The 27,335-nt window shown below is 39.5% G+C and overlaps 1 long non-coding RNA gene across 1 annotated transcript in view; it reads left to right on the forward strand.

Moving 5' to 3' along the window:
- The first annotated feature begins 4,971 nt into the window (after nt 1-4,971).
- LOC126101577 (uncharacterized) overlaps nt 4,972-27,335 on the forward strand; it is a 35,973-nt gene continuing 13,609 nt past the window's right edge. The window contains exons 1-2 of the long non-coding RNA XR_007522346.1: nt 4,972-5,007; nt 18,407-18,493. This is a non-coding gene — a long non-coding RNA (uncharacterized LOC126101577). The remainder of the gene's footprint in view (nt 5,008-18,406; nt 18,494-27,335) is intronic.

Here is a 27,335-nt window from a genome sequence, read left to right on the forward strand (position 1 = left end):
TGTCCTGTCTTGCTGGTGAAACAGCTTGCCAATTTGACACTTACAAAGATATTATGTTGATCAGAGAGTAGAGCTAAGCATTCAATAAGTGGAATAATAGTTTCGAAATCTATGACTGTACATTTTTGTGTTTAGTTGATGAAGTTAAACGTATTAAGACGTAAAACAGTATGAAATATAAAGTAAAATAAAAAATTATTTAAATACAAAGTAAAAAAAAGCACTCCGTCTTCAGGCCACAAGTGGCCCATCGGGACCATCCGACCGCCGTGTCATCCTCACGTTGAAGATGCGTATAGAAGGGGCTTGTGGTCAGCACACCGCTCTCCCGGTAGTTATGATGGTTTTCTTTGACCATAGCCGCTACTATTCGGTCGAGTAGCTCCTCAATTGGCATCACGAGGCTAAGTGCACCCAAAAAAATGGCAACAGCACATGGCGGCTGGATGGTCACCTATCCAAGTGCCGGCCACGCCCGACAGTGCGTAACTTCGGTGATCTCATGGGAACCGGTGTATCCACTGCGGCAAGCCCGTTGCCAAATACAAAGTAAGGTGTGATTAAATTATTAAATTTCATTTTATTTAATAGATGACTCTTGATTGTCATTAGCAGAAAATATGAATCAAGTTACTGTGAGATTTTTTGTTCTGTAGATCTGTTTGCACATTGAGAAGTGTACTAGTCTGACATTTTAAATAGCTGAAATTTTCTATATCGTGTAAGATATTCATTTGCTTCCATTTATTAGGATAATGCAAGATTTCATGCTTGTCATTAATATTTTTGTATGTATGTTTGTTGGTCAATGCACTTCTATGTTATTGTTGGTGTTCATATGCTCTTAGGTGGTTGGTTTTCGAAAATTTGGAATTGTGAGTCTCGAATTTTCTTTCTTTCTCCAGATATCTATATCTTATCATTTTTAACTCTCCACAAATACACACAAAAATATACACAGTATATGAAATTATTATTCCATTTGTTCCTGGTTAGCTTTACATTTAGATTGAGGTAATATCCTCATAAATGTTAAGCTGTAATCATATCAGCAAGGGAGCATATATGAACTAGCACGAATATAAGATTCAGATTTAAATGTGCTGTCATTTCAGCACAATTGCCTACTTTTCCTTGCAATTAAATATATTTAAAACAATTTTGCATACACATCAATGAATTTCCATTTGTGGAGGTTGCGTAATACATTCTATTTTATTCAAGATCACAAAATACCTCAGAATGGCTGATGCTAGTTGGATGGAAATATTGATAAAGACTATGTGTCGATTCTTTTTACAAAATTGAGTTACCCATGATTTTGTACTGTAGTCATATAGCCCAATCATGATATAGGGAAATCCCATATGTTTTGGCATTTTTGCTTTGTTATGCCCACTGTATCACTGTAACTGAAGGAAAATCTCAAAAGCATAAAAGATACGGGCTTTCTCGAAATTTTAACTTTTTTTGCGCTGTTTTAAACAGAGAGAATAATCGACATTGGCTCTTACGCTTTCGTTTGACTAGCTTACATTGTTGCGGTGGTAAAATATCAGACTGTGGTGTTGCTAGTGACAAATGTCAGAAAGTAATGAAAGAAAGAAAGAATACAGTGGATTTTCGGAAACATATAGCCATAAGACGAGCAATAGTGAAAAATGAGACATATAAATTGTGAAGGGAATAGAAATCAATCGAAAATCATAGCTATTACTGCAGGTTAGTTATAACCTGAAACTCAGGATTGCCTCAAAATTAACGTTTAATTAGAACAGTAAATTTAGTTGAATATGTAATTTCATTTCCAGTTAACAGATGATATCCATGACAGGGAGATAGCAGAAGGCAGCAAGATACTTATAAGCTAAATTTATAGAGTTCTAACAGAAGAAATGATTAGAATGTATTCCTTCAACGATTCACAGCAGTAAAACCAGTGACACGAAAGAAATCTAGAAGCGATAAGGAATTTGTGAGGAAGAAACCAAAGAACAGTCGTAAGAGCATTGGCACTAGGTTCTCTACATTAATTTTAACTAAAAATTAGGAGAAAAACGGAATTTAGGCATCATTTTAAAACTTGCAATGTTTTTGTATCTTCTGATAAGTTTAGTTTCTAGGAAATCTTAGGTTTCTCAGTATCCCCATTCATACAGAACGAGTGAAAAATACCATGGTCTTTTAATATATTCTTTGCTGTTATGCCAATTATGAAGGAAATAGTAATACTTCGTGTTGGGCTGTCCGCTTTCCATCTTTCGGTTTCCAGTAAAATATAAGGGGACCGGTAACCATACCACAGACACATTCAGCAGCATGTTTGAGGTCCCTCACATTAATCTAGAGGCGTTTCAGGTACTGAATCATGCAGCTTGATGCATGATGCGTCAGGGAACGCGTAATTACATTTTTGTCCCCAACAAGGATTCTGGCGGTTCACAGCAGTGAATTGTGCCTGCACTGACGGCGACAGACAGCAACAGCATTTGCCCCCGCAAGTGATGACGGCTGGGCAGCTGGATCGCCTGTAGGTGAACCGGAATAAGTGGTTAGCAATGGTCGGAAGTTCCCCAGTAGGTGATCTGCACTTAAGAGGCAGCAAGTCATCAGTATTAATTAAGACTTGGTGCGAACAGCATGCCCACAGGTAGTGGAGATAGACTGCTGGCAATGTGTATGTTATGCTTGTCTAAAATTGTCTATATCAGGTAAGCCTGGCCTGCTGTTGTTTCTGAAACGCTAGCTCTTTCGTCGTCAAAATTACAACAAGACTGAGGTGCAAGATGTAACCTTTGAGCAACAATGACTTCGTAGACCCATCACTCCCATTGTGTCAGCAACTTCACAGCACAATTATCACCAGTGGTTCTCATAGTGTCATCATAATCCTCATACAGTGTTTTACACGGAAACTGTTAATGAGTACCGTATTGTGTTTCTTGTCACCTACGTGTGACGTCACCTGTTCCACTAATGTGGACGTTTCAAGCGGTTACGTATTCGTATGAACTTTTGTGACAAGGTATAATTAATTATCAAAACAATACAGTATTACGAACGCAGTAGCAGGTCAATACCTATATCTGACCAAAACACAAAAACCATACAGTAAAATACACACAGCGACACCAAATCGCTGACTATTACTAAATGTATTAACAAAACAAGTGATTCCAATTCAAACAGCAAACTGGGTGCAATAAAATGTTGGGTACAAATGGAGAATCCGGTTAAATGAAAAATAATATTTATTATTTATTTTATAGTAGAGTTTTATTCGTTTCTTTGGAAGGCATAAGACTTAAACAGCCTTGAGTGGTGTATATTGTTGTGTGTCCCTCAATATTTCTAATCATTGTGAATACACATAACATTTTTCGTATTAGTGTTCTAAAGTTCTGACATGTGGCTTATGACCTCAATTGGTTTTGCGACAAAAAAATCATCAATTAAGTCATTAGCCCCTTAACCGTGGGTAGGAACGTATATTAACGGCAGAATAACGAACAACGCCTGTTCAATCCTAATCTTAATTCAGATTGGGAATCTTGATATAAATTAAATTTGATTTTTTGCTGGGTTCTTGATTACAATCTGCTATCATGTGATTTTGGACAATTGAAATTCATTTCGTAAAAAATAACACCAAAGATAACATTCGTAGAGAAATACTGCAATGTTCCTCAACGATAGCATAATTTCGAGTAAACGTTGTAGATGCGTTTCGTAGATTTGTTCTTACTTTAAACAAGAAATTTAACGTTTCAAAATTAATGGATCCATTGTCGGAGATATAGGATTACCACCTAATCAAAGAAAAGAAAGAGTACATTTATAATAAAATAGTTGAGTACTCCGATAACAAATGGGATACTTGTTAAAACAAGTAACTGACGTACACAACTTTAATTCTACTTTTATGCGATTGACATTGCATCAAATCGCGTTCTTACACTTTTCTAAGAAAGGACAGGATGAAAAGAAATTTAAAGCTGTACTTTATCGTACACAGTAACAGACATGAAAAACTACTGTATGATGGTTTGACTCAAGAGATTTGGACGATCAAACCGTGTCACCGAATCTGCAACTATTGAAAGTCCTTGATTTGAGGACTTCCTATGAATTCATACGAGCTTCGGTAAATGAGACAAATCAAGGCACTTGTATTCTTCAGGTATCTACAGATCTGTTATTGTGAAAATCTGAGCTTGTGATGTACCTAATAGCATTTCCCACAAAACCCTCAATTTCTTTTACTTTAAATATTTCTTCACTTCGGAAATTGCTTACGGAAGAAACGAACCTAACAAGTAAGTCAACAACATCACTTATTAGAATGGCAGATGATCCAAATAATTATTCTTAGAAATACGAAAACTCAGTTTTTAATAACCATAAGGGACAGCCCGTTTGCTGCATGTACTTCCTGGTATACAATATTTTAAAGTGAGAAAATGTTCCAAAAAATGTATACATACGAATTGATTGGTGGCTTGTGACGTTCAAAATGGACGTCGCATCTACACTATGTCGCCTGAAATGTTCAGCGTCTCGACAACATTGCAGATGATTGTCACATACGTCATTCACCGTCGATCTAGATGCGGCAAATGCGAACATAGTGACCAATGACAAGTCTTATTGTTCTTTCGGCCTTGACAACGGAAGTTTCCCCTTTCCAACAAAACAAGTGTCTCAGTTGGCTAGGGCTGAGACACTGGTCTTACCTGTTTTATTGACATAAATGAATAGATAATGCACTTCCCGTTGGTGCATTCCCCTGCCTTATCAGGAAGTTAATAGAATATCTCCTCACTAATTAGGTGATACGCACGTATATGGTTTCCACATGACATTCTTTGACAGATAATACCTATCACGGTGACCTCTGAAAAACAATGGATGGTGAAAAGTATTTAAAGAGCACTGTTCCGGACGCCACCATACTTTCCACGATGCAGAAAACACTGTTTACCGTTCTCGTGGTCGCTGCTTGTGTAGGTAAGTAATTGTTTCTTTTTCGCACCTTTGCTTAACTACGGTTCGGTCAAGAGAAACTTAACTTTTGGACTTCGTCTGTAAGCCGCTGTTTCATGAAAGACATTTGCGTCTTGTTTTTAAAAAGCGATAACTTTGAGTACTTTCGTTATCGTAGATGTAGGTCTCTATAGCCCTGTTGCCATCTAAAGTGACCACTAGCCCCATGCGAGTCATTACTTCTTACAGCAGCCAAACGTCGGTACCCCAAGGTATTCACTATTTTTGTGTTAACGATTTATAAACTGCTTCAAGAAGCATTAAAATTAAAAAGTGTGACTCGTAGTTAAGCAGTAAACGTGCAAATGTCTCACGCAGCTTGCTGCAGTGAATATATGGAGAACAGATGTTTTCGGTCTGTGCCAATAAGGGGTGAAAGTATGAAGTGTAACCCAGTCGCTTGAAACCAGTTTCTTAAGCCCGGTAGAAATACATACAAAACCTACAAAAATGTTTGGCGAAGGAGCCTGTGTTCGATTCCCCAGCGTCGTAGGAGATTTTATCCGCACAGCTACTGAGTGTTGTGTTATCCCTATAATCGTAGCGTCATTAGCGACACGAAGATCGCATGAACTGCGTGGAAGGACTAGTCTAAGCCTATGCAACCTCGCACTAGGGTACGGCTTGGTCCTTATGAATGTTCTAAATTGCTGAAACACATTGCCGTATCTTCTGCTCTTGTGACAGTTGCATGGGAATATACCGAAAGCCAATTTTATTTAATAAATTATTTTATTTACAGGCTATATGAAGTAGTATATGGTATACTCGTTCACCTTATTTGAAACATTTCTCTTTCGTTTTAAGTTTTTCTTCACTATATATAAATTGATTTCTCATATGTAAGAGCGCAACTTCTCACTTGCGTACATATGTACGTTGTTTGATGGCAAACGATCTTTTTGTCCAATGTAACACTTTTCCATTTTATGCGATTTCTTTTTGCTACAACGAATGGACCGAAATATCAATGTGTCATTCCCCTCCCAAATAGGACAAATACTTCCCAATAGGCAGTTACTTCGTGGAAGACGCTAAACACTATTTTCCACAGTCTCTCCCTCAATCTTACAATCCTATAGCAGTTACGCTGATTACGGATTACACTATGAGACGCCCGAAATAATACACGAGTTGATCCATTTGATTTTGGGAGTACAGCCACATAACATCAATGATTATAATGGCCATACATTTTCTTGCCGTCTTCTGAGTGCGCTGACACGCTAATTCTACACCACTGGCATCCATTAGTTTACACGTGAGAATTTAAGTTTGTGCCGCTGCAGACCCAAGATACAGATCAGTAAATATATCACGAAAATACGAAGTTGCACATCGGCATGTCTGTTTGTTGGGAAGTTTCATTCCAACTATTTTGAAATTAGCTAATACTCACATTTGTTTTTCAGTTAACCTAAAAATACTTTTCTCTTGTGGTCAGTTATCGAAAATTCAAGTGAACTTCTAGACAGCTGATGGGGGAGTTAATTTCTAGATTAACTGCTAAACAAGATGAATTGTATACGGAAACATACCCACCCGGATAGCCATGAGTATTAATGCGCTCGCTTCCGGGGTGAGAAAGAGGCCCCCCTTTCGAATCCGCCCAGCGTATTATCGACAAGGGCCGGGGTGACGACCAACTTGACTGCGCTTTTTAGGCGGTTACCACATCCCACGAGGTCAATACCGGACTGGTACCCACGTCCTCCTCAGATATACCCTACGCAAACGTTTAGAAAACTTTCTCATATTTGTACACAGAATTTAATGTAGGCGCAGCAGATCGGGTTTCGTTCTGAGAGGTGACTAGGAGACCGGCGATCTTAAACGTTTAGCCTCGTTAAAACCGTGATCAGCAGCAAAAGCAAGAATATCTACTGGCACCAGCGATATGTTGGACAGAGAATGTCATTTATCTATCGTGGTACTTGAAATTATTTTCCATTCTATGAAGCTATAAGGCAGTTAAACAAATAAAAAAATATCGTGTAGATAATGATCAAATTAATCCATCTTCATTCTCATTACTTGTTTCCTTTCTTGGATATTAATAATGAATGAGGGCAGCAAGCTAAAAATTGATTTCGACAGCCAACGGAATCTTGTTGCTTGTTGATGTTATCTTACAGCAAAGACAAATTCTCTCAAAAAGTATCAATTTTAACAAGTTTCCCTTTATTTTTGTTGATTTTGTACGTCTCCAATAAATTTTCATTGCATTCTTTAGTAGTGGCTTGAAGCATAATCGGAAAATCTCACTCATACAGATATGCAGTCTTTATTGCATGTATTGTTGTTGTTGCGGTCTTCACTCCAAAGACTGGTTTGATGCAGCTCTCCATGCTACTCTATCCAGTGCAAGCCTCTTCATCTCTGATTAATTACTGCAACTTATATCCTTCTGAATCTGCTTAATGTAATCATCTCTTGGCCTCCCTCTACAACGTATACCCCTCAAACGTCCCTCCAGTACCAAACTGGTGACTCCTTGATGACTAAGAGCTATAAACCGTTCGCTTCTTTTATCATGTAGCTCCATAAATTTCTTGTCTCCCAAATTATAATCACTACCCTCTGATTATTTACGTGATCTACCTATCTAATCTACAGCATTCTCCTGGGGGTCCACATTGCAAGAGCTTCTACGCTCTTCTTATGTGAACTGATTGTCGCCCATGTTTCACTTTCATACACATATGGCTACACTCCAGACAGATACCGTCAGAAATGACTTCCTATCGCTTAATTTTATAATCGATGTAAACAAATTTCTCTTCTTCAGAATGCTTTCCTTGCCATTTTCTGTATTCTCACTACTTCGCCATCATGAGCTATTTTGCTCCCCAAATAGAAATGTCTAACTACTACTTTGAGTATCTCGTTTCCTAATGTAATTCCCTCAGAATCGCCGGATTTACTTCGACTACATTCCATTATCATAGTCTTGTTTTTTGTTGACGTTTTAGTCTTGTATCCCCCTTTCAAGACACTGTCCTTTCTGTCTAAGTGCTCTTACAAATCTTTTGCTGTCCCTGCAAGAATTAAAATGAACTTTTACTCCTACTCCAGTTTCTTCTTTGCTTTCCTTTTCCTCTTGTCAATGTACAGATTGAATAACGCTGGGGATACGCTGTAATCCTGTCTCGATTCTTTCAGACCTCTGATTCCCTTTCATGCCCTTGACTTTGAAAACTGCCATGTTGTTTAATACAAGTTAGAAATAGTCTTTCGTTGCCTGTATTTCATCTCAGCTATCTTCAGAATTTCAACGAGAGTATTCCTGTCAACATTGCCAAAAGCTTTCTCTAAGTCTACAAAAACTATAAACACAGGCTTGCCTTTCTCTAATCTATCTTCTAACATAAGTCGTAGCGTCAGTACTGCATCCCATGTTCCTGTATTTCCGCGAAATCCAAGCTGATCTTCCTTGAGGTCAGATTCTACCAGTTTTTTTCGTTCTTCTGTAAGGAATTCTCTTAATATTCAACAACAGTGACCTATTAAACTGATAGTGCGGTAATTTTACAAGACTGAGCAGCTGCCTTCTTTGGAATTGCAATTACTTAATTCTTCTTGACGTTGAGGGTATTCCTCTTGTTTAATACATGTTGCAAACCAGATGGAAAAGCTCAAGGCTGGCTCTCAAAAGGCTATCAGTAGTTCTGACGGAATGTCGTCTACTCAAGTGACCTCGTTTCGAAGTAGTTCTTTCAGTGCTACGTCAAATTTTTTCACAGTGGTACCACCTGATCTTCATCGACATCCTCTTCCGTTTCTATAAAACAGCCATCAAACTCATATTTCCTAAATGCAGCCTCTATATACTCCTCAAATCTTTCAGATTCCCCTTTTTTGCTTGGCACTGGGGTGACATCTGAGCTCTTGACGGTCATAGAGCTGCTTCTCTTTTCTCCACAATTCTCTTCAATTATCGTGTAGGCGGTATCTATTTTTCCCTAGTGGAATACGCGTCTAGAGAATATACTTATAAATTCTTCTATTTCCTTCTACATCGCATATGTAGAACAATAGAACAAATGCGAAAGTTTATGTATGATTATGTTTGTTAGTCCTTCGCCCCTAAACGTGGAAGAAACCTGGAATCAGCTAATATTTTGAATTAACACAAAGGCTACCTTCAGAAGTGTGTAGTACAAGATGATTATTGTTTTTAAGAATATAACACGAAAAGTGGGACAATAATTTCTCTTGTATTGTATTGTATTATATGTTAACGGGAGACCTAGAAAGAACGCAGACGCACCGTCCCCGACGCTGCCGCAGTGGTCCACAACCCCACGACGACTACCGCAGTCCACTTCACCCCTCCGCCGCCCCACACCGAGGCCAGGGTTATTTTGCGGTTCGGCCCCAGGTGGGCTCCCCAGAGAACGTCTCACTCCAGACGAGTGTAACCCCTATGTTTGCGTGGTAGAGTAATGGTGGTGTCCGCGTACGTGGAGAACTTGTTTTGCGCAGCAATCACCGACATAGTGTAACTGAGGCGCAATAAGGGGAACCAGCCCGCATTCGCCGAGATAGATGGAAAACCCGTAAAAACCATCCACAGACTGGCTGGTTCACCGGATCTCGACACAAATCCACCGGGCGGATTCGTGCCGGGGACCAGGCGCTCCTTCCCGCCCGGAAAGCCGTGCGTTAGACCGCACGGCCAACCGGGCGGGCATAATTACTCTTAGTCAAGGCTATTTACTCTTTGATATTTTAATTGTGTAGTGTTTGTTCAAATGTTCAAATGTGCGTGAAATCTTATGGGACTTAACTGCTAAGGTCATCAGTTACTAAGCTTACTGACTACTTAGCCTAAATTATCCTAAGGACAAACACACACACCCATGCCCGAGGGAGGACTCGAACGACCGCAGGGTGTAGTGCTTGTGAAAACGCTTTTACTAGTTCACAAGTACTACATAGTACGACTCAACGAAATGAATATAATGCTTATACAATCCTCAAAGTGTTAAATTCGTATTTTCATACAAGCCCGTTGCATTTTAAACGCTGGGCGTCAGGCGTACAATACAGCTTCTGCGATACTTGGAGACTCACGACGACGGTGTCATTTAAATGCTTTAAGACACAAAGATGCCGTGCCTTCATACGTTGTAAGGAGGGCGTGGTGAAGCTGGATTTTATTATGATACGCAAGGGTATTCGCCGGTAACAGGCAGACACGTGAGTGCAGACGACGTTATTGCATGTACAAATATAATAAAAATTACGCTGCGCCAAACTAAAAGTTGCTTACTACCTTTCGTCGTCAAGATAGGTCATTGGTACTCTTTCTCGTTGAAGCAGCTGGACTGGTTTGGGTGAATTTTCAAATGGGGATAGTCTGTACAATGAATTAACACACGACTTACCCTCTATTCCGCCGACGGCCTTGCCGCAGTGCTAATACAGGTTCCCGTCAGATCACCGAAGTTGGGCGCTATCGGGCTGGGCTAGCGCTTGGATGGTCGGCGAGCGCTGTAGGCAAGCGGGGTGCACTCAGGCACTCAGCCCTTGTGAGGCAAACTGAGGAGCTACTTGACTGAGAAGTGGCGGCTCCGGTCTTGGAAACTGAGATACGGCCGGGAGAGCGGTATGCTGACCACATGCTCCTCCGTATCTGCATCCAGTGAAGCCTGTAGCCTGAGGATGACACGGCGGCCGGTCGGTACCTTTGGGCCTCCATAGCCAATTCGGGGGCAGTATAGTTTTTTTTTTTAGTTTACACTCTGTTCCGAAATAATCACTGTTTCCGTTTGATGGTCAACGTGAGTACTGTTCACGTGGCACGGGTAACGTGAAGAAAATCGCTACTGCTTGAGTGCATTAAGTAGAGATCAGTTTTTAACTGTTTTGACAAATGAAGTCAGCACGTACATCAATCTAGCACAGCAGAAGTATTCCTGTAGGGTAAAATCAAAATTCCAAAACATGTAACATATGCTAATATTTCGTAGCATACAGAGTATTTCGGAGGTACACTAAGTGATCAAAGGTATCCGGACACCTGGCTGAAAATGACTTAGAAGATCGTGGCGCCTTCCATCGGTATTGCGGGGATTCAGTATGGTGTTCGCCCATCCTTAGCTATGATGATAGATTGCACACTCGCAGGCATACTTTCGATAACGTGCTGGAAGTTTTCTCGGGGAATGGTAGCCAAGTCTTCACGGAGTGCTGCACTGAGGAGAGGTATCAATGTCAGTCGGTGAGTCCTGGCATGAAGTCGGCGTTCCAAAATATTCCAGAGCAGTTCCGTAGGATTCGGGTGAGGACTCAGTGGAGGTCAGTTCATTACAGGGATGTTATTGTCGTGTAATTACTCGCGACATTGTGAACAGGTACTCCGTCGTGTTGAAAGACGCAAGTCTGTAGTTCGTAGTCGTGCGGTAGCGTTCTCGCTTCCCGAGCGCGGGTTCCCGGGTTCGATTCCCGGCGGGGTCTGTGATTTTCTCAGTCTCGTGATGACTGGGTGTTGTGTGCTGTCCTTAGGTTAGTTAGGTTTAAGTAGTTCTAAGTTCTAGGAGACTGATGACCATAGATGTTAAGTCCCATAGTGCTCAGAGCCATTTGAACCATTTTTGAAAGAAGCAATTGCATTCCCCGAATTGCTCATCAACAGTGGGAAGCAATAAGGTGTTTAAAACATCAATGTAGGCCTGTGCTGTGATAATGCCACCCAAAACAAAAAGGGGTGCGAGCACACCCCATGAAAACTACGACCATTCCACAACATCACCGCCTCCGAATTTTACTGACGGCACTACACACGCTGGCAGATGAGGTTCACCGGGCAATCGCTATACCCACACCCTGCCATAGGATTGCCACATTGTGAACCGTAGTTCGTCACTTCACACAACGTTTTTCTACTGTTCAATCGTACAATGTTTACGCTTCTTGCAAAATGGCTCTGAGCACTATGCGACTCAACTTCTGAGGTCATTAGCCTCTAGAACCTAGAACTAGGTAAACCTAACTAACCTACGGACATCAAAAACATGCATGCCCGAGGCAGGATTCGACCTGCGACCGTAGCGGTCTCGCGGTTCCAGACTGCAGCGCCTAGAACCGCTCGGCCACTTCGGCCGGCTACGCTTCTTGCACCAAGCGAGGTGTCGTTTGGCATTCACAGGCGTGATGTGTGGCTTATGAGCAGCAGCTCGACCATGAAATCCCAGTGATCTCACCTCCCGCCTAACTGTCATAGAACTTGCAGTGAATCATGAGGCAGTTTGAAATTCCTGTGAGGTGGTCTAGATAGACGTCTGCCTGTTACACATTACGGCCCTCTTCAACTGTCGGCAGTCCCTGTCAGTCAACAGACGAGGTCGGCCTGTACCCTTTGTGCTGTACGTGTCCCTTCACGTTTCCACTTCACTATCACATCGGAAACAGTGGACCTAGGGATGTTTAGGAATGTGGAAATCTCACGTACAGACGTATGACGCAAGTGACACCCAATCACGTGACCACGTCCGAATGCCGTGAGTTCCGCGGAGCACCCCATTCTGCTCTCTCACGATGTCTAATGACTACTGAGGTCCCTGATATGGAGTACCTGGCCGTTGGTGACAACACAATGCAACTAAAATGAAAAACATATGTTTTTGAGGGTGTGCGTATAGGCCTACTTTTGATCACGTAGTGTATATTGGACTGTGATATCATCGGATTGCTTATAAATAAGAGTCAAGGACTTACGTTAAAAGTGGCAGGTATTCATCTGGGCACAGAATGTTTTTCACAAGGATAGCTCTACATTTTGGTTCAAATGGTTCAAATGGCTCTGAGCACTATGGGACTTAACATCTGTGGTCATCAGTCCCCTAGAACGTAGAACTACTTAAACCTAACTAAACTAAGGACATCACACACATCCATGCCCGAGGCAGGATTCGAACCGGCGACTGTAGTAGTCGCGCGGCTCCGGACTGAGCGCCTGGAACCGCGAGACCACCGCGGCCGGCTCTACATTTTCTACTCCTGTAAATCGAGAGCCAGAAATCTCTACATACAAGCATAAAACAAAAAGTCTCAGAGCGTTTTTAACAGAGATGTACTACAGTAGATATCTGGCTCTCCATTCGCACCAAAACATTTACAATCTCGTACCTGCTAGGCATGTCGTAAACAGTAGTGAAATTATATCCCCTTCCCTGGCAAATTTTGTAGTTATCTACAATGTCACGCAAAAATTTTTGTTTAAGTTAACGTGTGAGTTGTGAGCGACATGTTTTCTGTCAACCTCACCCATTGTCTCCAGATAGTTAGGTCATAGTACATAAACTACAGCTCGTTATTCTTCTCTATCAACTTCCGGCACGGTGGGACAGGCTTTTATAACCTTGGCCTACGATTTAGTCGCTTTGGTTTCCATTAGTCCAATACCCAAGATTTCAACAAATGGCCTGGACGCATATAACATCTCATTGCAATTGTGCGGATGCTTACACTTTATGTCGTAAGTTTTTGAAATGGATATTGGAGTCTAGCCCAGCTGGTACACTTAACCATCACAGGGGTGTATTTAAGCTTTCCCTACCCCTTTCACTCAGTACTAAATGGACACTCTTTTAACGGCCAAACAATGCCATGACACCTTCCGTAAGGGTGTCGTCTTCTTATTCTCTGGTATCTTAGTAAGGAACTCTCTTTGTCCATCCAACATACATTCCTCTGGCTACATGTCACTGTCATTTCATTTTTATTACAGTCGTGACTACGTGTTGCTCTCCCACCTGTTCATTGTTAGAATTGATTGTTTTCCGGTCTCTCCTAGTAACTGTCAACGTGCATCTATCGACTGCTCACTGAGCGACCATCATTTCCTGACCAGTTCTCCCATTTGAAGTAGATGTCTCACTACAGTAAGTCAAACTGGCAATACATTAATGCAGACTAATCGTAAAATTTCATTGTAAGTTCTGTTTCTCTTTTTCACATATTATTTGATGCATCATATTAATGCTTGTTATTTTTAGTATCCCGTTCATTATTTTTTCTGTCCATGTAGTTGTTCTTCGTAGCAAACTTAACAACTAAATTTCATCAACTGGTTCTGTTACTTCAATCCAGTATGATACAGGTAATGCAAACAGTACGTTCCAGTGAATGTGGGTCCAAACAGAAGCCATTTAGGAGACAAATCTTCTTACGTTCAATTGGGCTTTTTGCATACTTTGTGTTGAGTTTGTGTTGTTGTTGTGGTCTTCAGTCCTGAGACTGGTTTGATGCAGCTCTCCATGCTACTCTATCCTGTGCAAGTTTCTTCATCTTCAAGTACCTATTGCAACCTGCATCCTTCTGAATCTGCTCAGTGTATTCCTCTCTTAGTCTCCTTCTACCATTTTACCCTCCACACTGCTCTCCAATACTAAAATGATGATCCCTTGATGCCTCAGAACATGTCCTACCAAACGATTCCTTCTTCTAGTTAAGTTTGGCCACAAATTTCTATTCCCTCCAATTCTGTTCAATACCTCCTCATTAGTTATGTGATCTACCCATTTAATCTTCAGCATTCTTCGGTAGCACCACATTTCCAAAGCTACTCTTCTCTCCTGGTCCAAACCATTTACCGTCCACGTTTCACTTCCATACATGGCTACACTCCATACAAATACTATCAGAAACGACTTCGTGACACTTAAATCCATACTCGATGTTAACAAATTTCTCGTCTTCAGAAACGCTTTCCTTGCCATTGCCAGTCTCTCAACTTCGACCATTATCCGTTATTTTTCTCCCAAAATAGAAATACTCCGTTACTACTTAGGTGTCTCATTTCCTAATCTAATTCCCTCAGCATCACACGACTTATTTCGACTACATTCCATTACCCTCGTTTTGTTTTGTTGACGTTCATCTTATATCCTTCTTTCAAGATACTGTCCATTCCGTTCAACTGCTCTTACAAGTCCTTTGCTGTCTCTGACAGAACTACAATGTCATCGGCGAACCTCAAAATTTTTATTTCTTCTACATGGATTTTAATAACTGCTCCAAATTGTTCTTTTGTTTCCTTTACTGCTTGCTCAATATACAGATTGAATAACATCGGGGAGAGGCTACAACACTGTCTCACTCCCTTTCCAACCACTACTTCCCTTTCATATCCCTCGACTCTTATAACTGCTGTCTGGATTCCGTACAAATCGTAAATAGCCTTTCGCTCCCTGTATTTTACCCATGCCGCTTTCAGAATTTGAAAGAGAGTATTCCAGTCAACATTGTCAAAAGCTTTCTCTAAGTTTACTAATGCTAGAAACGTATGTTTGCGTTTCCTTAATCTATCTACTAAGGTAAGTCGTAGGGTCAGTATTGCCTCACGTGTTCCAATATTTCAGCGGGATCCAAACTGATCTTCACCGAGGTCGGCTTCTACCAGTTTTTCCATTCGTCTGTAAGGAATTCGCGTTAGTGTTTTGTAGCTGTGACTTATTAAACTGATAATTCGGTAATTTTCACATCTGTCAACACCTGATTGGGATTGGAATTACTATATTCTTCTTGAAGTCTGAGGGTATTTCGCCTGTCTCATACATCTGGCTCACCAGATGGTGGAGTTTTGTCAGGACTCGATCTCCCAAGGCTGTCAGTAGTTCTAATGGAATGTTGTCTACTCTAGGGGCCTTGTTTCGACTCAGGTATTTCAGTGCTCTGTCAAACTCTACACACAGTATCATATCTCCTATTCCATCTTCATCTACATCCTCTTCCATTTCCATAATATTGTCTTCAAGTACATCGCCCTTGTATACACCCTCTATGTACTCCTTCCACCTTCCTGATTTCGTTCTTTGCTTAGAACTGGGTTTCCATCTGAGCTCATATTCATAGAAGTGGTTCTCTTTTCCTCAAAGATCTCTTTAATTTTCCTTTAGGCAGTATCTATCTTACCCCTGGTGAGGTAAGCCTCTACAACCTTACATTTGTCCTCCAGCCATTCCTTCTTAGCCATTTTGCACTTCCTGTCGATATCATTTTTGAGACGTTTGTAATCCTTTTCGCCTGCTTCATTTACAGCATTCTTGTATTTTCTCCTTTCATCATTATATTCAATATTTCTTCTGTTACCCAAGGGTATCTACTAGCCCTTATCTTTTTACCTACTTGATCCTCTGCAGCCTTCCCTATTTCATCCCTCAAAGCTTCCTATTCTTCTTCTACTGTATTTCTTTCTCCCATTCCTGTCAATTGTTCCCTTATGCTCTCCCTGAAACTCTGTACAACCTCTGGTTCTTTCAGTTTATCCAGGTCCCATCTCCTTAAATTCCCACATTTTTGCAGTTTCTTGAGTTTTATTCTACAGTTCATAACCAGTAGATTGTGGTCAGAGTAAACATCCATGGAAATGTCTTACAATTTAAAACCTGGTTCTTAAATCTCTGTCCTACTATTTTACAATCTGTCTGATACCTTCCAGTATCTCCATGCTTCTTCCATGTATACAGCCTTCTTTCATGATTCTTGAACCAAGTGTTAGCTATGATTAAGTTATGCTCTGCACAAAATTCTACCAGGCGGCTTCCTCCTTCATATCATACCCCGTATCCAATTTTACCTACTACGTTTCCTTCTCTCCCAGTTCCTACTATCGAATTCCAGTCACCCATGACTATTAAATTTTCATCTCCCTTCACTATCTGAATAATTTCTTTTATCTCATCATACATTTCATCAATTTCTTCGTCATCTGCGGTGCTAGTTGGCATATAAACTTGTACTACTGTAGTAGGCATGGGCTTCGTGTCTATGTTGGCCACAATGAGGCGTTCACTATGCTGTTTGTAGTAGCGTACCTGCACTCCTATTTTTTGTTCATTATGAAAACTACTCCTACATTACCCCTGTTTGAATTTCTATTTATAACCCTGTAGTCACCTGACCAAAAGTCTTGTTCCTCCTGCCACCGATCTTCACTAACTCCCACTATATCTAACTTTAACCTGTCCATTTCTCTTTTTAAATTATCAAACCTACCTGCCCGATTAAGGGATCTGACATTCCACGCTCCGCTCTGTAGAACGTCAGTTTTCTTTCTCCTGATAACGATGTCCTCTTGAGTAGCCCCCGCCTGGAGATCCGAATGGGGGACTATTTTACCTCCGAAATATTTTACCTAAGAGGACTCCATCATCATTTAACCATACAATAAAGCTGCATGCCCTCGGGAAAAATTACGGCAGTAATTTCCCCTTGCTTCCAGCCGTTCGCAGTACCAGCACAGCAAGGCCGTTTTGGTTAGTGTTACAAGGCCAGATCAGTCAATCGTCCAGACTGCTGCCCCTGCAACTACTGAAAAGGTTGCTGCCCCTCTTCACGAACCACACGTTTGTCTGGCCTCTCAACAGATACCCTTCCATTATAGTTGCACCTACGGAACGGCTATCTGTATCGCTGAGGCATGCAAGCCTCCCCACCAACGGCAAAGTCCACGGTTGGTGTGGGGGGGAGGTTGTGTTAGTAACAAATTAAATTTGTGTCAGTAACATATTAAATTATGTTCCCAGTGACGATGCAGAGTGTAAGCGCAGATGTTTTTATATGTGGTACCTTGATATGCATATAGATTAATGTGGTGGTTTTCTTATTTCTCTATATCGAGTGGTCTTCTTCCACTCATATCACAAGCTTTATGAGCTGATGTTTTCTATATTGCCGTATATGCACCACTGAGAACACTACGCCTGTTAGTCTAGATTGACCGTTTTATATCCACACAGCCACACTTTAAGACATGACCTGCTGCTCAGGGGAACATAAGCATAATGGTTTGCTCTTGGACATGTTGTTGGAGGTACTAGCCAACCAAAAAATACATACCTTGTAATAGCTGTAATTATTATTCTGTAAGTCACATAAATATTGAAGTAACGTTTATCAGTACACCATCCTCGGTTATCAATAGAAATACCTGCACATGTACCCATTGTACACTATACAGTCTGCAAGTGCCATGTAGTCTTTTTCACAACGTTTTCACAACGTTTTTCTTGACGTGTGGAATCATCGGGTCTACTGTCTGATGATTGTGTCGCTCTGGAAAAATATTTCGGTCACGTTACTCGTTGCCTTCTTCAGGTGCTACCTGAGACTGCTCTATTGGAGGATTTTGCCCAGTATGTATTCCCAGCGAGCACCCAGCGAGCTTTGGGCATAAATACTGGACACGATCTTCCAATACAGCAGTCTCAGGTAGTACCTGAGAAAGGCAACGAGTTACGTGGCCGAAATATTGTGCCAAAGCGACACAATCATCCGGCAGTAGACCCGATTATTCCACATGTCAAGATCTCGCCGGGAAAGCCTGAAGAGTTACAATGTTTTTCTTTTTTATTAGGCATCAGCACCGCACAAGTGTCCTGTTCTACAGAATGTTTGAACCTGGCAACTCAGATTCGCAACCCCGACAATTTTTTCATTGAAGGTATGTATAATTATGCACAATTCAATAATTGTTTGATGTTCTTGCGTATGATTGGTGCTATTTACCTGTTAAATAATGATTCACTAAATAATAACAATTTCAATTTTGGCATTTGATATGACAGAGATGTGTTTTCAGTGTCTCACGAAAGGTACTACAGCAGAGGTAATGTGGAAGTCCTCAGTACTTTCTAGTTTAATTCGCTTATTTAATTGCTATCTAGGAATCTTCAGATCAAATTTAGCATGTTATTTTAAAAGTGTATATCAACAAAGAAAGCTCTAGAGTAATGTGAGTGATATACCAAAGTCCACTTTTTTGTTTAGTAGGTATGCAACTAATTCATCATTAATATGATTGCTGCCTCCTGGTTCTTTTCTTTTCGTTTCTTTTTTGGAGGTTGTGCTGATTATTCCTGCTCTATTTTATCCGCTGCAGTATTGTCTTCTATATCTGTTCCTACTTCTTCGTGCATTGTTCCTCTAATATTATGTGGATTGTTGCTGTGCCTCTCACCTGAAATGTGAGATTGTTTTTTTAATATCTTGAAAGCTGCATTCTGACACTCATATATGTGTGTTTTTATGTTAGGGTTGTGTGAGAGTTGTATGTATCACAGCTTCCCTGTTGCAGCTTCTATTAATAATTCGTTTATCCTAATTTGACATATTTCTGTTCTTTGCTTTCCTGTCAACGCTTTCATACCTTCATTTTACAGACTTTTTTTTTTTGTCCCAAAACTTCCAACGATTTCGTTTATGTTCATCATATTCTTACATTTCTCTTCAAAGTCATTAACTAGTTCTACTGAAATGGCTGTTACTATTATTTTCTTCTGATATAGATGTCATACAGACTTTTCTTGTAGACAATACGTTTCCTACCTGTAATCTCTATTCGTTTGTTTATCTTTCTACCACATCCATAGCAAATGTTTTTTTTTCTGTAATCGCTAAGCTGTGATCGTTGTATAAGTCACCTCTTCTACTAGCTCTGGGGTTTGTGAACTATTTTGGTGTTTTCCATGATGGCTGACCTCTTACTGTCCATATCAGGAATTATTTGATGCTTAGAACAAGAATTAGTAAATCTTAACTGAGATAAGTTACGAATACAAGATATATCTTCCATTATATCTCTTACATTATCCAATAGTTCATTAAGAGTTCTTGCATTAAAGCCTCCTACTAAGACAATGAAGTCACTTTGCAACATTCCCACACCTAGCTAAATCACTAGGCTGAGCGATCGCGCACCTAAGGACTTCTGGAGCAACGCTATCGTTCCGAAAACTGCCGAACACAAATGGTCAAATCTACAGAACTGCCTGCTGAGAATAGCAATGACAACTCTCTCAAATAGAATATTTTTGATATGATATTATTGGTTGATAAAAGGGTTAAATGTGGTACAGATCATACAGGGAAATAACTATTAATATTTGGCTGAATAGCCTAGTTGCCAGACATGAACATTGGTGTATGTGAAATAATACAGCCCCAGTACACCACGACAGACTTCACTGCAGAATCATTTGATTATAGCAGTGACATACACAATCTACAATGGCGTGTACAATTCGATTACGAATTTTTGTATCATACTGGCTAAATATTCAATGTGGTTAATAAATTTAGTATGTTCCAAACACAGTTCAGAAATTTGGAAGGAACATTCTTAATGCATAAAATGTTCAGTGATTACCGTCACGATGAAATGACCTTGAACACGACAGCACATTGAAACGTCCCCTTAGAAAAAGTGTATATGACTGTGCTTAAACTGACACACAATATTTTCAGCGCAACGCAATCTGACTTTTAATAATCCCTACAAAAGAATGGCCCTCACTAACATTAAACTATAGCTTTCACAAATCACTTACCTCACAAAAATCTTCGTTACTCAAGCTACTGCAATACATCGAGCGCCACTACTGCCAGCTAAATAAAAGATTCAAACTACTGAAGGCACTAATTACTGATAGGCACAGTTAGCAAATGAAAGATTTTGATAGAGAAAAAACAAGGTGTTTATCTTAATAGTGATAATATATATAGCAGTTCATAACATCCAGTCTTACAAATTTCAAAACTCCGCCATTTCTCTCCCCACATCCACCACTGCTGGCGGCTCACCTCCAACGGCGCAACGCTACGCGCTCTTAACAGCCAACTGCCCAACGCTACAATAGCCAACAACAATGCAAACCAGCCAATGACTGTACGCAGCACAGCCAGTGATTCTCATACAGAGCGCTACGTGGCGTTACCAATAAAAAAACCTATACAGCCTACTTACATAGCCCTCATGCTCCCCACAAAAATTTACAAATTGTTTTGGGCACTGGCCAATACAGATTTGAAAAAATTGTTCATAATTACTATAACAAAGAAATAAAATGCACACACCTATTGATACAATGTTGATCAAAAGCTAAAATTTTCTCACAGTCCGTAAAGACAGTCCTGATCATTCATCACAGTAAAATTGCAGCGTTTCTTTTTTTTCTAAAAGTATGAGTATTAAAGAAAACGCAAATGGATGTAGTGGAATTCCATGCAGTGTTGAAGAAGTAGTGTTGTCCTTCCAACGGAAAGACAGTGCTGACTCTTGATATGCAGACAGGTAATGGTCCACAACAGAGCCAACCCACAGCAGAGTCAGTCGAAGTTTTGAAGAATATTGGTAGGTAGGTCATCACAGAGCAGACCCACTGCAGTCCTGGTAGAGATTATAGTATTGATGGGCCACCAGAGGTACAGACTCACTGCAGTCCTTGTAGATAAAATGGTATTGGTGGGCCATTAAAGATGCAGACCCTCTGTAGTCCATGTAGGGATGGCCAGCAGCCATCTGCTGTGACTGTGCAGGTGCACAATCACCATTGAAGAGTCTTGCAGAGAATATAGCAAGTCCATAAACCACCACTTGTGCAGTCACAAAGTGTTTTTTTTTTAATTGTCTTTAGAACCAGCAATGCTGCTGACCAGTCCCTTGCTGAATTATCAACATACGTGCAAGCACTATCAGTCCTAACTTCTCACATACTGTGCATATATTATGAGCAACAGAAACGTGTGCAGTTAAATGATACTTAATTTTATGAACTGGTGTCAATTACAATTTTATAACATGAGAATACAATAACAAAGGTACAAAATACATCATTAAACAACATAACAATACAGATAACATTTGTAGTAGTACAGGCTTTACAAAAGAATAGAAATAAACACATACATCAGTGTTACAGGAATTATGACATAAGTAAATATATAAAATAATGAGAATAGTTTTCGAAACATTAATTTCACACATGAGAATTGAAACATAACAGAATCAATAATGTATATAAAAATCAATACAAAGAAAATAACATATTATTAATGCAAATTATATTTGAGGATAACAGTATTCCTCATCATAGTGAATGTAGCTTAGTACTAAAAAAATTCTACAACATATATCTTATTACCTAAACACATAAAGACAGGAAAACACAAATACCCAAGGGTACACAAACACATAGTGGGATAACACAAGGGGAAAGGACAGGGTTTGTTTTCAGCATAACATTTGAACCCAAAACTTCATTCCATAGATCTTTCGTCATATTTCAACATTTGTTTCCACAAAAAAAATCCTATCCAAGCATGCTTTCTGTATTTATATGTTCACATATTTCTTACCTCATTATTTATTTTCCATTATCTTACCTCATCATTTGTTTCCAAGATAATCCTACCTAAATCTGTTGTCCCTAAACCCTACTATTTTGTTCATAACCTCTTTCAAAATACTTCTTTGGCCAAACCATTTTCTTATAGCTTGTCAATGCATTTCTTCCAATTCATCACAACTCGTTCTCTTTTATAGCCTACCCCATCTTAAGCTCAGTTAAATCTAACGAGCTCAGATGCTAAACTAAGGGACGAGGCAATGCAGCAGCACAAAACAATTAACGCAAACAGAAATGACAAAAAAATGCAAATTGGCAAAGCAAGCAGCAGTAAATATAAATTAACAAAGAAAATGCAACATTACAACTAATCAGCAACACGAAAAGTAAATCAATTTTAAAACTGGCTTAACAGAGTAATACAAAGTGAAATTTAGTAGCACTATGCCTGGAAAAACAGCAGCAGCAAATGCAGTAACTTATATCTAAACATGACAAACTCACATGCAGAAAAAATATTACAGTAAAAATGTCCATGTTTAATACCTATGTCAGATCATAACACTAGAGTGATGCATCACGATAACTTACACTACCAAAAAAATTACCAAGTAGTTGAAAAGAAAATTATGTATGCAGTTACTGTTATTAATCCCTTCTTATTGTTCTTTCCATTCCAAGTGCTCCTTTTTCGAAGAATATGGATCATAAAATTATTATTTAATAGATCAGTTGGCAGAAAGTGTTCACTTTAGCAAATGCACTTAATTTTATTTTATAAAGCCAATGCTGCAACACAGTGGAAACCAGATATTAAACAAAATGAGCAATCTCTCAACTAGAAAGACAATAGATGTAAAATGTTTCTCATCATTTTATTTCAGTAAATATCATTAATTAAGAGCTCTACAGTGTAATCATGTTTTCAAGTTTGAGCGTGTCGTATTTGTGATGCTTTCTACAAAGAACTGTCAATATGGAGGTTAATGGCCTGTTTTTTCTCCACGTAATGGCTTTTTCTCCAGGCGACGCACAGCTGGGCGTAAACGATGCATTACGTCGAGGTCACTTAGCTTTCTTACCAAAATTTACAACAGAAGTTTCTGCTACAGTGACACGATACAAATAAAATTTTACAAGTCGATAAATAACAGTAGAAATTTGTAGAAACAAAATCCTATAAATGTAACAGTGTCCACAAACTTTTTGTCATCATTGTGATACATTCACGCATTTACACACATTTCATAATTCTTAAAGTACAATTCTTGGTTTCCAACATCCTTTTTCTCAAATCAGAGTGCCTAACCACTACTCATTATTACTTACCTTATTACACAGATACACGTTCGTCGACACTTCTTCAATATTTCTTCATAATAAATATGTAACATAATTAAATTCCTCGTGGAGCATCAGCTTATTGATCATAAACATACCTCAACAGCATAATACACATTGTCATCGTAATAATAACATCATAAAAACTCAGCCAAATCTCAAAAACTTCGTAACTTTCTGCAAAAATTTCAAACCCTAAAAAATATTCTCTGCTCATTTCAATAGTGTCATCTACCTCAAACGTACTCTAAAAATCATGATCTCATACCAAATACATCATTCAAAGCTCTCACAGTATCACAATGGTTCTGAAAATATATGAAGAGTTCACAAAGTACATACTAAATACAATTTCGTAAGTGTGAAGTTATTCAACTGTGTAATTACATAAACATCTGTCACTGATGTAGTAAAATAAATGTTGGTCTCTCTCAGTTAAATGATCAGATAGCTGTGTAATTTATGTGTTAGATAAATATGGTACCGATGTGTAAAGTTGTATAAGCAAATACCATATTACCTAGGGCTCCTTGTGCTTGCCAAACACATGGTACACAGAGTAGGCATGTACCCCCCTGAGGATTAATGTAATTATACCCTCAGGTGTTACAGATTACAGCAATGAAATGAAATGTATCACAGAAAACCTTTGTATCATTTAATTCAAAAATCTTTAAAAATAAGTGTTTTAAGTACAAAATCAATCACTCAAATACGTGTACTGTAGCGCTAAACTGTGCGTCTTGTTGTAAGATAATCTCTGGCACTACTTCACGGTAAAAATGTACTAAGTGTAGTAATTATCGTCATCCACAAGCAAAGATCTCTAGAAGTCAATGTACTTACCTCGTAATAAACAAAAGTGAAATGCTTTGCGTATAGATATTGTAGTTATTACGTACCTTACTGTGATCAAGAAAGTACTATAATGTAACGTATTGTTGTGCTACAAAAAAGGCTATCTCATTGTAGCTATACCACAAAAGTTACTACTAAAACATGTTTTACTTTCCAGAAGAATTCAGAAAAACTGTGCAGATATAAAACAGATACACCGCAAAAGCAACAATGTAAATTGTGTCACACATTAGTAGTGCTGTGTTATAATCGTATAGCTGTCAAATAAACTAACCACTGTGTCAATGGTATCTCTCAGAAAGTACTTTAAATCCAGAATGTATTTTCAAGTAAATCAAAATGTTGCATTAAAATCTCCTTAGCAGTACCAGTATATGTTCTAAGTATGTAAGCCTTATAGTCATTACATAATCGTGCAACTAACAAGCAAGAATGTACACACACAATAACATTGTGACGTCTGTTCACTATAACAATGCATTCGTAAATACTGTCTAATTACGTTCCCTAGGTTCTAGGCTGGATAGTTAACTTCAAAATATTTTTGCATGTTAACAGTTTCTCAGTGTGACAAATTGTACTAGTAGCGTGAAGTGAAAAATTTTATAGCAAGGACTAAGTTAAAAAAAACAGATTATCTCTCAATAAACGGTTTTACATGTGAAATGTGGTGCAATCTTTTACTCTTACAACTATGCAGAGCTCCAGCCTCAACGGAATTATCATGTGGTATATGGTACATCGGCAAACAATGCTCAAATTTTTTCAAGGTTAGCGTCTATGTTATTTTTCTCTGAGCCAGCCGGCGCACGTGGCTGCCTGCGGTGCGAGTCATTGTCTGCTAGTGCTTTGTTGGCGTGCATCGTTATTGGGATTAGGAGACCCAACTTCCACAACTTCACCTTGCCGAGAGCCCAGCCCTGTTTGAATCCCGCCAGTTCTGAAGAAATTCAGGTCTGTCGTTATGATTATATCGTCTGGCATCATGTCGGTGGTTCCTGTAGTTTCTTTCTTCTCAGTTAAATGGTAAAGAATTTCTCCCTGAACTACCACTGCACAGTGGACCGTTGTGTCTGAAGTTATTCTGTCTCCCATGATAATAATAGTTCTGGTTGCCATATTGTCTATGATTGTCTCTGTCATATTCATTACTACGGAAATGCGATCCTTCTCTGTAACTATTACTCTGCCAGTGGTTGTCATACGGGGAGGTGTCTGTTTTGTTCACGATTTGCGTTGTAAGAATAGCCTTCTCGTGTCCAGTTATTATTTCTTTCATCGCAGAATTGTCACGGATGTGACCTGAAATTGTTGTGTTCCTGTTTTCACGTCGCGCGATTGTCAGTGTCAATTTCTAATTTTTGTAAGAGTCCCTGACAAGCTTCAATGTCGTCTTTGCAACGTCCTGCCAAAATAGTATGTCGTAAATGTTCAGGCAATTTGATTAAGCAAATGCGGATGAGTTCTGAGGGGCTGTAAGGGTTTGACAGGTACCTTACTGTGCAACATGTCTTCAAAATATTTCACAAGACTGGAAAATTCAGATTGTTCGAAATGTTTCATCATTACGATGCTATGTTTTACTCGGTCTTGTGTAGCTTGAGACCAATTTGCTGAGAGGAAGGCATGATAAAATTCTCGTTCACTGTGACAATCGTGAAAGACCGATCGCATTCTTGCAGCTGGTTCATTCTCTAAGTAGCCACACATAAATTCTAACCTGTGCTCCAATTACCATTTGGGAGGAAAACAATGAGAGAATTGATGCAGCCCCGCCTGTGGATGAATGTCGTTGCCAGAAATCTTAAATGTTTTGAATTTACGTGTAGTAATGAACAGCTTATAGTCAAAATCATCGTGTCGGCGAGTAGCATATCAGTCGTTGTTACGTCGTAACGGCGGTTCCATCTCAAAATTCGATGCACCTTGCCAATTTCTTTCATAGTGTCCGAAATACCCTGTGTTATTATTTTGTGGCTTTTCCGTATTTTTAAGTCCTTCTTCCCGTGTTGGAGCGCGAGTGTCCTCTGAAATACGTAATTTTTGTATTACGTGTGCCAAATGATCTTGTACTTCCCGGATTTCTCTTTTGTACTGTGTATTGATTTGATTTTGATTTTGTTTGAATTTTCTTATTTGTTCATACTCTTCTGTGTCAGTGAAGGCTACGGGTCTTGTGTCATTCAGATCATCATCTACCTTTGTAGATAAGTTAGTGACCTGATCCGAAAGTTCGGCTACTTTCTCCGATAGTGTATTTATTTCCTCCATGTGTCTTTCTGAACCAATTTTCAGGGTATCTACTGTGTCCTTTAAATTTTCCTGAGTTTTGCAAGTTGCGTAACCGAATCGGTAGATGCAACTGAGTCAATTTTAGCTTGCAAGGTCTCATGATTTTCAAGAGCAATGGTTTGCAGTTCTTTTATGGCTGCTTCGTGATTCTGTAATGCATTTTCATGCCGTGTTTGTTCAAGTGTGGTGTGAAGATTTTGTTCCATTGCGTCTAACTGTTGCTGTGTTTGTCTCTGGTGTTGTTCCATTGTGTCTAACTTTTGAAGATTTTGTTCCATTGTGTCTAACGTTTGAAGCTTTTGTCCCATTTGTTGCATTAATTGTAATAACAATGCACTGGTGTCTGAAACATGTTCCTCGGTGCTATTCGGCAATGCATTTGAACCGGTAATATTCGCATTTTGAAAAGCAGAAAATGTGCCTTGACTTATTTGAGAAAACGGCGAGGACGCAAAACCTCAATCTACAGTATTTGCAAGATTGTGTCCTGTCATTTCGGATTCCTGAGGCAAGCTTTTGCCGACCGATCGATCGATAATGCTTCCCCGTTCACTAATTGTTTCAGTGCCTATACCACTATTTGCATTTCCCGATGCACAATTACCAAATTACTACTTTGAACATTAGTTAATTCATTACACAGTGGTGCTGATAAGCTACGCTCGTCGT

Source organism: Schistocerca cancellata, chromosome 9 (genome assembly GCF_023864275.1).
Source record: "Schistocerca cancellata isolate TAMUIC-IGC-003103 chromosome 9, iqSchCanc2.1, whole genome shotgun sequence".
Classification (NCBI taxonomy): domain Eukaryota; kingdom Metazoa; phylum Arthropoda; class Insecta; order Orthoptera; family Acrididae; genus Schistocerca; species Schistocerca cancellata.